Source organism: Mustela erminea, chromosome 1 (genome assembly GCF_009829155.1).
Source record: "Mustela erminea isolate mMusErm1 chromosome 1, mMusErm1.Pri, whole genome shotgun sequence".
Taxonomy (NCBI): Eukaryota; Metazoa; Chordata; class Mammalia; order Carnivora; family Mustelidae; genus Mustela; species Mustela erminea.
In genome coordinates, this window is record NC_045614.1 from 131,504,403 (window position 1) to 131,517,880 (window position 13,478).

The 13,478-nt window shown below is 32.9% G+C and overlaps 1 long non-coding RNA gene across 2 annotated transcripts in view; it reads right to left on the reverse strand.

Moving 5' to 3' along the window:
* Positions 1-12,945, reverse strand: part of LOC116601061 — a 46,246-nt gene extending 33,301 nt beyond the window's left edge. For both annotated transcript variants that reach the window (XR_004289911.1, XR_004289910.1), the window contains exon 1: positions 12,798-12,945. This is a non-coding gene — a long non-coding RNA (uncharacterized LOC116601061). The remainder of the gene's footprint in view (positions 1-12,797) is intronic.
* Between the last annotated feature and the right edge of the window lie 533 nt (positions 12,946-13,478).

The following is a 13,478-nucleotide window of genomic DNA, read 5'->3' on the forward strand; positions in this document are numbered from 1 at the left end:
GAGCCACCCAGGCATCCCATACTCTTATTTTTTTTAAAGTTCTCTGGAATTTTTCATGGAAATTGTCATATATATAGATACTGGAATTTTTCTCTTTTTCATTCTATGTATCTTTAAATTTTTGTTATCTTATTGGCACTTTTCAGAGCAATAAATAATATAAACAGTAAAATACAGTATCCATGTCTTACAGTTATATTTGATTATTTTATAATATTTCTATTATTAATGATGTTTGGTTAGTTGATTAGTTTTATGGCCTTAATTACGTTAATGAAGTTCCTTTCAATTCACAGTTACCTAAGAATACATTTTTGTTTTGTTTGTTTGTTTGTTTTTGTTTTTGTTTTTGTTTAAATATTGGGAATGGATACTGAATATAGTAAGTGCTTTCCTGCATCTTTTGAGATAATTTTTTTCTTTTAAACCTATTAATTTAGAGGATTACATTGTCAGAGTTTTAAGTTGAACTATCTTCTGTGTTATAATACAATATTTGTTTCTACTCTTCTGACTCCATTTACTGAACTAATAGGATGTCTGCATCTGCAGAGTATCTCGCTGGCTTGTCTTAGGAATGTGTGACTCTTGATCTCAGGGTTGTGAGTTCCGGCCCCACACTGGATATAGAAATTACTTAAATAAATAAATATATTTTTAAAAGATGTCTGCATCTGCTTAATAAATGAGGCTGTGATTATATATCTATCATCTATCTACCTATCTACCTATTATCTATCTATTTCTAACACTATCAATTTAAGACTATCAAGGAAAGACCTATTGTACCTATTGTCTGAGAAAATTGGGTTTATTGACCCTTAGCAAAGAGAAGAACCACTCTAAAGCCATTAGGAGAATCTCATTCAAAACTGGAAAAGGTGAAGTAATCATGAGGTTTGGAGGAAGAGTGGAGTTTAGATAAAATTTAAATGCTTTTGATAGGCTTAAATCAAAGTAAGCTATATGTGAATGAATCAGTATCAGCTTTGAATGTCAAGGGGAGCCCAGGCTTCTCTTTCTTTGAAAACTACAAAGTTACGATAAATGTGGAAAGGTGAGTTTAGAAACCCTTATATGACATTCTCCATCTGGATTGGAAATCAAGACTGCTTCTCTGTGTCAAAGCCAATTAGATCCTCCAGGCAATGAAAGTATGTTACATTTATACTGATGTAATTTCAAACAACAGAGTTTCAAATAGTCTTTCATTTTGGAGATAGAGAACAAAGTTTTGCAGAGAATAAAAAAGTAATTACTTCAAGAAGAAATTGCTATGATACTTGAAAGTTTCTGAGTGACCTTGGGAAAACATTGTTTCTTTTTAACTGGAAAGCTGGCTTTGTCTGTGTCTGTCATCCCTGCTTGATGACTGAAAGGGCAGGTTTTTGCTTTCTTAGTCAGAGCTAATTCTCTGTCTTCCTCTCTTTTATATATATTTTTATTTACATAGTATGCATACATATGCATTATAAATGTGAATATATGAATATTTATGTCAACATATGTGTGTATACATGTATTTACACATCAGTATGCACATACATTGAAAATAATGCATTTATATTATAAAATAATGAGATTTTTATCAATACAATCACTCACATGCACATATATAATTTTAAACTTTCACTGTCCCAGATTATTTTCATACCAAAGCTTTAATTGCCTATAAAAACATTAAGTTGTATAGATGCCCTACTTTAAAAAAAAAAAAAAAAAAAGTGCAGGCATCCAAATCACTAACAATGCACTTTGTGTTAATTATTTCATTATTTGATATTAAATTCTAATTTCAAGAATATAAATATCTGTATAGGATAATATAATAAAGTAAAACAATCTGTGGCACTACTAAAATACTACTAATATACTATAACAAATGTTGATATTTTGCCTCAGACTTGTTTTTCTTTAAGAAACTCAGATTTGTTTTTCTTTAAGAAATATACTATTATAGCAGCACCTGGTGGCTCAGTTGGTTAAACAAGGGACTCATGATTTTGCCTCAGGTCATGGTCTCAAGGTCATGAGACTGAGCCCTAAATCAGGTTCTTCACTCAGCATGGAGTCTGCTTGAGATACTTTCCCTCTCCCTCTACCCCTCCACTCAAGCTCTCGCTCTTTTCTAAAATAAATAAATGAACCTTAAAGAAAAAAAAAACATGCTATTACAGATGTAATTAATATCATTTACTCCTAATCTCTTCAGTGTTAGCAACTGCATTTTAGTTACACACAAATATGTACATCCAAACACATATGTGTATATGAATAGTTGTATGAGTGTACATATATATAATTAAAATGAAGAACCACTACTTAAAAACATAAAGAATATATATACATGTGCATATATATATACATATATATACACACACATACACACACGCACATACACACAGATATATTCTTTTGTTTTCTATTGACTATCTTTTTTTTTTCTCATGATAAGTAATTGATAGTTTTCATATCCATTGTTACTTCTTCTATTTCTACCAATTATTGTTTTATAATTTATATTTTACAATTTATTGTTTTAGAGAGAAATAGAGAAAGAGAAAGAAGAGCAGAAGGAGAGGGAGAGAGAGAATCTTAATCAGGCTCCATGCCCAGTATGGAACCAGATGCAGGGTTTCCTCTCATGACCCTGAGATCATGACCTGAGTTGAAACCAAGAGTCAAATGTTAAACAAATTGAGACACCAATGTGCCCCTCTTGAGTTTCTTATTGTTTGTTTGGTTTGTTTTGCGTTTTTTGTTTGTTTGTTTTTGTTTTTTGTTTTGCTTTCTTTTAGATTATCTGTTTTCCTTTTTTGGTTTTTGAAACCTAACCATACTTACTTCAAGTTTCCTTTTCATTGATATATCATATTAATTTTGTCAAAATTATGTATCTGTTTTTGGTTTTGGTAATAGATTTATTCATGTGTTTCTTCAAAGTCTTCATAAACTTTAATTTTTTTCATCATGGGTAGAAAGTTTATTATCCTCTTCTTTTTGCCCTCTTTCTACATTCACCTTTATATAATAGTTTTGCGTTTGGTTACTCTTGGTCTCTGAAGTCTACATGTTTGAACAAGATTTAAAGGTTTTGGTTGTTTCCCCTTTGATGTGGTGATGGAGATACTGAAAATAAATTAGATCCACTGAGCAAGCCCACCAGTGAATTGACCAGTTCCTGGATTTAATGCTACATTTTTGTTGTTTCTACCTTCCCATGTATAAGGCTTCAAATAAGTCATTGCTCAAAGAGTCATTAGTAAGACATTTCCTTTAGATGTGAGCTTGGATGGGGAACCCCACCCCAGTTCCTGGATTCAGGCCTTCTGTCTCAAACTCTCACTCTGACCCAACACAAAATACTGTCCTGAATAATGTTTATTTTCCACTACTCTGTACTTCTTGCCACATCTACATGCTTTCAAAAGCTAGAGATCAGCAGACTAATCTGTATTGTTCAATACTTTACATTTTAAATCACAGAGATACTCTTATTTTCAAATACAGCTCTGAGTTTGTAATTTCCTGTTTTAATTATTGACAAACCATTGCTACATGACCGCAGTAGCAGATAAGGAAAAAACTTCTCAGACATAATCTAATAACACCATCTGGAAGGGAAGCATATTTACCTTATTTTCATGTCTATAGTCTATGCCCCTATAATTGTTCACCATTTTGTGTATGTTACATCTCTACTATATTACCCAAAGTGATATTTGTTGAATGAATGAATGGAGATTAATGAATAAATGTTTTGTGGCTTGGTAGAGCAATTTCAATATAAAGGTATTGTTAGCAATGCTTTATACCAACATATAATTTAGGTGGGATATCTTGTTTAGTAAGTGATATTATGTGTGTTTTAGATTCCTTTTGATCTCCTTTTGAAAATTTTCTCAATTCTCCATTATGTTAGATGAATAAGTACAGGGAAATAAGATAGTATTTTTCTAAGGATATTACAGTTTGGAAACTGAACTTGACTTAAAGGCACAAAGAAATTATTTTTCTATTAGAAAAGTGAGGTAGATTGTAAATGACTTCTTAAAACAAAAATAATGTTGTTAAATCCTATAAGGAAATTTATTAAAGAAAGTTTTTTTTTTTTAATATCTGGAGAGGATTCTTAAAAGCATTTAAAAATAAGTATGTTTCTCTTAAATAATATCATTTAAAATTCATATTTTCTGAGACAAAACCTTAATTTGAAACAAGGCTTTCATGGAAATATTACTTAACATACAAAATAGAAATCATCCAAGAATGAAATCATTTCTATGTAAATGGAATTATTGTTATCATAAATTTAATTCTACAGAATTGCTCAATTTAGTCTGTATTCAGATAATAATGGGCTAGAAATTTAATCTTTAAAAATGTCATTACTTTTAGAAGAAAATAATTATGGTATCTTTCAAACATTCTATAGGTATTCCTATGCTATTTCCTGACACTTTAGTGTCACAAATACATTCCCATACACACTTAAAAGCAGTAACATCCTTCTTTTCTTCACCACTTTTTTGTTTTTGATATTTTTCTTTGATGTTTAGTCCCAACATGAGCTGCTTCATGATTGATGAAACCCAGCAGGCTGTTACAACCATTCAGAGAATAAGCTATGTCTTCATTTATACCTTATTAACTTAAATGCCAGAGTTCATTGGCATGTTACAATTGCTAAAACACTATCTGATCAACCACTTGGGAGTTGGGGAAAAAGACTAAAAATTTACTCAGAAATCTCTGGGTCTATAAGTAACTGAGACCTTAGCTATGAAGATTATATGGTCCAGAATACAGGGTTCACCATTTTACAAATCCAATGGTATATTTCACAGTCTTACAGATTATTGTACTTAAGAACAAACACAAATCTGATAACAGCACATCCTTAGTTAGAAATTATATTTGACCTCACTGAAACTCCTATCTTCATGTTCTCATATTCCTCTTTACCTGACTCGAAATTCACAGTCCATTATTATAATTTTTTTAGCTCCAGTCACTTTGCTGCCTTCTGAATGTTTGTCCCTGTGCAGTTGAAATAGCTGAATTAAGATGTACAACAATGCTGACAGGAATCCCTTTAATTCATGACTTGTAGCTTTGAGTGGTCTCTGATGGCCACAAAGGATTGCTGCAATATGGTTTTATTCTATTTATTGTCCCTTCTGAATGACTATTTCATTCATTTTCTCTTTTTGAGCCTCTAATATTTCTTCTCTTTCCATACTCTCAGCTGATATAGCCTAATTTTCCTATCTTACTGGCAAAACAGAAGATGTTAAATGAGATCTTCCAGAAGTTCCTCAGGACACTAACTTCCCACAGAAATTGCCTTTTTTTTTGGAAACTCTAAAGTCAGTCCTTTCACATGTCCATACAAATCCAACCTCTCACCTTTGCAATCACGTCATTTTCTATCCGTATATATATATTTTTTCCTCTCTACCTGGAGATAGGTAAATTTTGGATTTATCAATCCATAGAAAAAAGTTTGTGTGTGTGTATGGTTTATATAAATGAACAAACTGACACACAAAATTAAAAACCTATCTTGAACATATATTACCCCTTTGCTGAAACCCCATTTTTCTGCTCTTTTTAGAAAAAGAATCTTAAAGAATTTCCTATGCTCAATATCTCCTATTACCTTGCTTTTATTTTGACTTAAGTCTCTCAATCAGGCTTTTCCATCCACTATTCCTATCAAAAATCCCCTTTTAATATTCCCACTAACTTCTTTCTTGGTAAATCCAATGATCAAGTCTCAATTCACCTAACTTAAAACTATCAAGAGCTTTTGACACAAATGACCTCTTTAACTTCCCTGAAATAAATTAGGTGGGGCAGAAGGTAGCCAGGTGAATTCTGTGCAATAGTCACAGTGGAAGCTTCAATATGCCCAATCAGACCTTTTGCATCCCCAAGCCAACTCCATCTCATGAAATGAAGTTAAAGATATAGTTAAAAGTAATATTCTGTTGAAACAAACATAATGTGATTAGACTTATAAAATTTGAGAGAAGATTAATAATGTGAGAAAAAGAAAAGTGTCTAGGGGATATGAGAATATAAGTCCTTCAAGGCATATCAGAAGTTATGTTTCCCTTGTCCATAATAAATATACTGATATAAAAATATTACTTCAAAATCATTAAAGATATTCAAGATGTATGTTTTTACAAGAATTCTGTTATAATCATAGATTATGTAGGAAAAAAACTCTAATTTCTAAACAAAATATAACTAAAATAAGATAAACTGTTATGGTTTAATAGCTAAGGAAGACTTCAGTTATTTCCAGGCCTATCATTGTAATATATAAATAAACACAAACATCGCTATCTTTGCACAAGCACAACCCCTTTCCTTACACATAGTTAAAATAGACACAATGGAATAATCTCTTGGGAACGTTTCATTATGTACATTCAGTAAAGAGTTTTGGAACTACTTCTTTAACTCTTTATTTTTTTATTTATTTTTATTATTTTTTAAAGTTTTTATTTATTTATTTGACAGAGAGAAACACAGCAAGAGAGAGAACACAAGCAGGGGAAGTTAAAGAGGAAGAAGCAGGCTTCCCACTGAGGAAGTAGTCTGATGGGGGATGGGACTCCATCCCAAGAAAGACCCTGGGATAATGACCTGAGCTGAAGGCAGATGCTTAATGACTGAGCCACCCAGGCTCCCCTTCTTCATTTATTTTTCTGGCTTTCAAAATTTATTTTGTTTATATAAATTGTTTATATATTTATATATCATAGACTGCAATTTATATATTATTATAATATATACTACATCATATTTTTTATAAATGTAATAACTCCTCTATACATATTCCTACATCCCCACATTGATACATAATTGTATTAAATTTACAATAATAAAATATATAATTACACTTTCATTTAAAACACCAAATTTGCTAAATACCATTACAGGTTGAATATGTATATATGTATCTACATATCCAAATAAGAGAAGAATAGCCCTGCTATTGCTTTGAGCCATTTAAAATGTTCTGATTTTAGTTTATGTAACAAATGCTATTTATGGTTCGTAAAAGACAATTTTCATGGGAAACTAAAAGTGTAAAGCCACACACTAAAGATGCTAAAATGTGTGCAAAGAATGCCTGTTTAATTTTCAACAAGATAGGTGTGAAATATTCTTTTTCCCCTGAGTTTATTGTTTAGTTATAAAATATGTATGATAGGGGCAAGAGTAAAAATCAGAAGGCTGCAACAGATAGAAAATTAAAAATGTTGTGTGAACTTGATTGATTCTAAAACAGAAGAAAAACCAAATACTAAAAACTATCACAAACTCTTGTATTAAAGATAGAAATGCATTGAAATACAAATGCAATAGTAGATCTTCCCTGGCTGTGATTTTTGCTTAAGGCATATTAATAGAGAATATGAATCAATATTCAAATCTTGATATAATATTTAACCTTACTTTGGAGTGAAGAACAAAAGACTTCAGAAATGACAAAATTAGTTCATACACACATTCAAAATAGCAAATATACACCATTAGTTAACACCATTAACTAATCCTGAAGATTTGATTTCTATTGGGTAGAGCTAGTGATCTTTAAAGTATATGACCTTTTCTGTCCTTTCCTTAAGTTTCTCTAACTGTGTTACATAAAAGCAACCAGAGATATACTTTTTAAGGTTATTTTAAGAGAATAAAGCCAGACAGAGGTAAAATGGGTTCTTTGGCAATGAGTGAGTTTTCTCACAAGGAAAACATTCTAGCATAACCCACACTACAACTTGACTGGAAAATGTAGGATTACAAGTGCAATGTGTATAAATTACACATTTACAAAGTTGAGATGTAAAAAAGAATGAAAATTTATATTTTTATAAGTGAATTTTATTTTGCTTGTTCATTTTCCACTCATGTTTGGGAGTGTAACATTCTGAACTAATGGTAAACGCAGTGCAAGGTTTTCCTTCCTTCTTCTCCTGCTACCTCTCGGCTCAGTAGGGACCTAATTTGCAGAGCTTCATGTATTTTCATGGTATCCAGGGAAATAAGACATATGGTTCATTATGGTCTTCTGTCCCCTACAGGACTTTGCAAATGTACATAATCCTTTCTGGTATTTGGCTGTCAGGGAAGTTTTGTGCTGCCTTTGAATCACTAATGCTTCCGTTAACTCTTGCTTTTCTGTTTTTGTCTCTACTTAGCTCTCTCTGCATTATCCTCTTTTCAAACAAGATGATTTTCCAAATTGACTTAGTTAACAGATAGCCAATTTTTAGTTTTTCTCAGGGGAACAATTTAAATGTACTATTATATACTATTCTGGGAAGCCAAAACTTCATGTGTCTGTTTTTAAGCCCATATATCTAGTTGTTTTTTAATTATCCCACCAAGTTTTTATTTAACTTGGTACCTCATTTCCTTATCTTTCAATTGTTCTGGCAACAAGGCAAATGTTTAAACTTCTCTGAGAGGTTTACAGTTTCTCAGACTTTTTCTTAGGAAGCAAAAATTATAGTCCTTAGACATTAAGCGATCCTTAAGGCTATCCTGGTTTTCTATTTCCTCCCTCCCTATCACTTAGGATTTAGCCCAGCATAACACATGGATTATTTCACTTTCTAGAACATCATTCTATATCTAAATTTATCACTTTCTTAGTTTCTTTTAACTTTCAAGCTCTTCTAGAGCTTGGTCCAGAAATTGACTTTATCTCTTCTTTGTGTGATGGAAATTAGTTCTGACACTTTTATTCATGTTTTCTAATTTCTTCCTATTGTATATACTATGACCTCATGGTGGTCTAAAAGAAATGTCTCCATTCTAGTCCCTGAAACACGCAAATATTATCTTATGGAAGAGTCTTTGCAAATATAATTAAGTTAAATATATTGAACTAATGAAATCATTTGGGATTACCCAGTAGCTCTAAATGCCATCACAAGTATCTTTATAAGAGGAGGGCTGAGGGAGATTAGACAGACACTCACAAAGGAGAAGATAATGTGAGGACAGAGGTAGAGATTAAAGTGATATGAATGTAAACCAAGGAATGCCAGAAGCCATAAGAAACTGTAAGACACAAGGAACAGCTTCTCCTTTAGAGCAACTGCAGGGAGCATAGCCCTAGCCACACCTCGATTTCAGACTTTTGGTTTCCAGAGCTCTAACAGGATAAATTCCTATTGTCTTAAGGTATCTTGTTTGTGATAATTTGCTACATCATCCATATGAAACTAATACAGCCTAACTTTACCAAGGATTAGCTTTTGATAGTTAGAGACAGCTAAAGAAAATCTTTTAAGACAAGTATGTGTGTGTGTATCTCAAAATGCTCAAGTTCTGTAAATAAGAATGTGACTTCAAAGATCCTGGTGGCCATTATGAATTTAGAGATCTTTTCAGAAATTCTGCATTAGGCTTTGTTGTAGGCACAGGCTGTGTAAAGGCTTCTTAAATATGTCCTTGTTCTAATCCCAAAAGCCCACAAATACATTATGTTTCATGACAAAGAAGAATGAAAGTACCAGGTAAAATTAATGTTGCTAATCAGCTGACTTAAAATAGTGATATTATCCTGAATTTTCTCAGTGAGCTTAATGTCATCACAGGTGTCTTTAAAGGACGAAGAGCAGATTAGAAGACTCAGTGTCAGAGTGCTATTTATGAAAAATACTCTGATGTCCATTGCTGGCTTCGAAGATGGAAAAGGGTCACAAGCAAACGAATGTAGGCAGGATCTAGGAGCTGGAAAAGCCAAGAAAACAAATCTTCTCATAGAGGCCCCCCCAAAAGAACACAGCCCTGGTGACACCTTGATTTTAGACAAAACCCATTTTAGATTTCTGACCTCTAGTAAAATAGTTTCAAATATTCATAAATCTGTGTTACGTTAAATTACCCAGTTTTTGGTTATTTGTTAAAATAGCAATAGCAAACTAATACAAATATCTACCAAGAATTTTATTTGTTAAAGATAGCTAATGATAATCTTTTCAGATAAACATATGTGTATTTATGTCTTAAAATGCTAAGCTTTTGCAAACAACTTGATTTCAAAAGTTGTGGTTTCTACTATGAATTTGGAGCTGTATTAACAGAAACTTATTTGACCTCTGATTTAGGTCATTTCCACCTAAGCTTAAAGGTGATGTTCACAGTAGTCTATCATTGCCATATGAATCAAGGGAGAAACATACAAAGAAGGACTAGGACAAGATCATTCACTAAAATACTAAAATTCTACCAACATTTTCTCGGATTCCAAGTCTCACAAAGAATAGTTATTTCTCATCCACTTGTCCTTCTCCTTCCGTAGCTAAGAAAGTAGCACAGATGTCCTATTTCTAAGCCCTTCCATCCTATTTGATATTGATAATTGAGTATCACTTTCTTAGGGACCATTTCCTTGACATTGTTCATTTTCCATCAAGCAAAAGGGAAAGGGCATTGTGCTTCCTTTTTTTTTTTTTTTTTTTTTTTTTTTTTTTTTTTTTTAAGGAAACAGTTCTCCTTCAAGTGTTAGGGCTCCTGGCTTGCTAAGAGTCCTTGTATCTTTCGCACAAACACCATTAGAAGAGGCTTGGTTCTTTCAGAAAATTCAAAACTGTTGACTCCTTCAGCAAATTATCTCAAACCCACCCCTTTGTAATTTTCCCTCTTAAAAATCATGGTTAGGTTGTTATTACAAAATAAATGTATTAATGCAGCAAAAAAATAAATATTTGTAATTAAGAGTAAGTGAGGCATACCCATAGACAATCTCCATTATCACTTAGATATTTATCTATCCAGACTACCTTAAATACAAATAAACAAAAAAATAGCTGCATTAGAAGCACATATTCTGCTGAAAATTTATTTTTTTTTACTTAAAAGAAATATGTAAACACCATTTCACATTTAATACATTTATATTTTGAAGAGTCATAAAACCAATAATACCAAAGTTGTGAGGCATTATTATAATAGAAATAGAAAAATAAAATTTTATTTTTATGATATTCTAAAAAATTATTGATTTCTAAGAAAAACATAGAAATATTTTAAATTACTTTATGACATAATATGTATATGTAATTTTGAAATGTCTTTATTTCATTATTCTACATAAAAGAACACGTGATAAATACTGCAAAGTGCAGTGAGAATTGGTTCATCTTGACAACACAGTTCACATTGGAAATGTACCAGGAAGAAAATAATTTCCTATTTTGGAAGGGTAAATTTGAAAGCCTAGAGAAATGGAAATGGAAAGAAGCCTGTAGTAAGCATAGATGATAAGGACTTGGAATAGTGACAGCAATTCAATAAACAAATACAGATCTTTTGGTGTTCTAATATTTTAAGAGTTTCTTGTGTGATTATGGCTTTTTGGTGGGAAGCAGAGAAAGAGAGAAGGAGGTGGAGAGGGGGCAGAGGGAGAGTGAAAGAGAGAATGTTAAGCAGGCTCCATGCTCAATGTAAAGCCCAAGGCAGGCCTTGATCTCACAAACTCTGAGATCATGACCTGAGCCAAAATCAAGGACCTAACATTTAACCAGCTAAGCCACCCAGGTACCCCACATGATTGTGACTTCTATATGGAGACTATATACAAAAAGTTATCTTTAAAAATTGAACACACTTGGGAACCTGGGTGGCTCAGTCATTAAGCTTCTGCCTTCGGCTCAGGTCATGATCCCAGGGTCCTGGAATAGAGCCCTGCATGGGGCCCCCTGCTCAACAGGAAGTCTGCTTCTCCCTCACCCTCTCCCCTTGCTTGTGTTCCTTCTCTCACTGTCAGTCTTTCTTTCTGTTAAATACATAAATAAAATCTTTTTTTTTTTAAATTGAGCACAGAAAATAGTTTCTGCTCTTATTTTGGGGAGGGAGAATTGGAGACAATAAGAGGAGTCTCACATTACATCAATCTCTAAAATTTTATTGAGCCTATCTATCACGTTCACTTTGGCAAAGCTAAAGAACCTCTGCCTTGCAGAGTGGCAGTACCAGCACTCTGCCCGTCAATAGAGACAGATAACAACAATAAAATTATTCAGAAGAGATTCTTCAGATGGCTCCTGACTGCTTCACCTAGGGTGGACCCTTTTATTTCTGAAGATTGAAATACTGTAAACAGTGAAAGCAATTTTAATAAATACCAGCTATCAGTATTCAGCCTCCCAATTATCAATCAGTTGATTTCGTAATTTTTTCATTTTATTTCAGTTTTCTTCTATTATATTCACTGTAATTTCACTCATTTGTTTTCATCCAAGATGATTCAATTGAATGACCACCAAACTGCCATAAACACACATATTCTGAGATCATTACTTACATCACATGTAAAATACATTATCACGTCATTTCTCTTCCACTGTGCAATAGCCAGGGAATCTCATGATAAACCTCCCAAATTACATAACCTTTGTGATTTAAGTTTTCCAAATAAGAATGGACAACTTTCTACTTAGTATTTTATCCTCCACAAAGCAAAAATATGTATTACTAGATTAAATACCCTTGTGTGCATACCCTTTCTTGTCTGTATCGTGTTGCTCAAAACATACCAGAGGATACAGGCAGTGGAATCAAGCCTATCCCTATACTGCCTCAAACTAAAGGCATCACATGGCCGGCTTTTGCAGTGCAAACACTTTAATTGGTAGGGAGACCTAGCATTTGATACTTCTACAATGCTGATAGCTTTCAATTCATACCAAAGAGAGAAAATAAACATATGAAGAGTTATTGTAAAAGGGAGAGAAATAAGGGATATTTTTTAAAAAATAACTTACCTGATTTCTTATGTGCCACATTTTCATCCCTCTTTTACTTCTAGAGTCCCCTCTCTGTGGTAACATGAAGGAACATCTATTAAAAGTTACCACCAGTAAAATACCACTGTGTTAATAGAGGCTGCTCTATCCACTTTGCCACGGCAGTTCTTCCAGAGGCAGAATTTTCCTTAATTATTGACAGAAGGAGCTTCTTCAGGCAGTGGACATTTAGCTGGATGCGAGCCCGTGGGATTGGCAGTTGTGAATGAAAAAGTAAAAACAGCAAAGACTGAATGCTGGCAATAAATACAAAAAGCAACTCCAGCAGTACTAATGTTGTATTTTTCTTATAATTTGCACCTTTAAGAACTGTAGCCCAAGATCACAAATGACCATACAATTAATACAGACAGCAGTTGGTTATCACTAGTACCATTTTATCGAGTGTACAAAATAACTAAATAGCCTTCACTATAGCAAAAGCATGCGGAGATATCAGCTAAGCCGAAGCACCCCAGTCATACAGATTCCATTAAGGCCCTGCTGAAACAAATCTGAATTTAATTTAAACTCCACAGGAAAGGGTGCTCTTTGCTCTTCAACTGCTGTTTTTGCCTCCACACCAAGGACTGGGGCTTTTTATCAGCCACCTGCTCTTCCACAAAACTGTCTAAACTGAAATGGATATTTTGTCTTTTT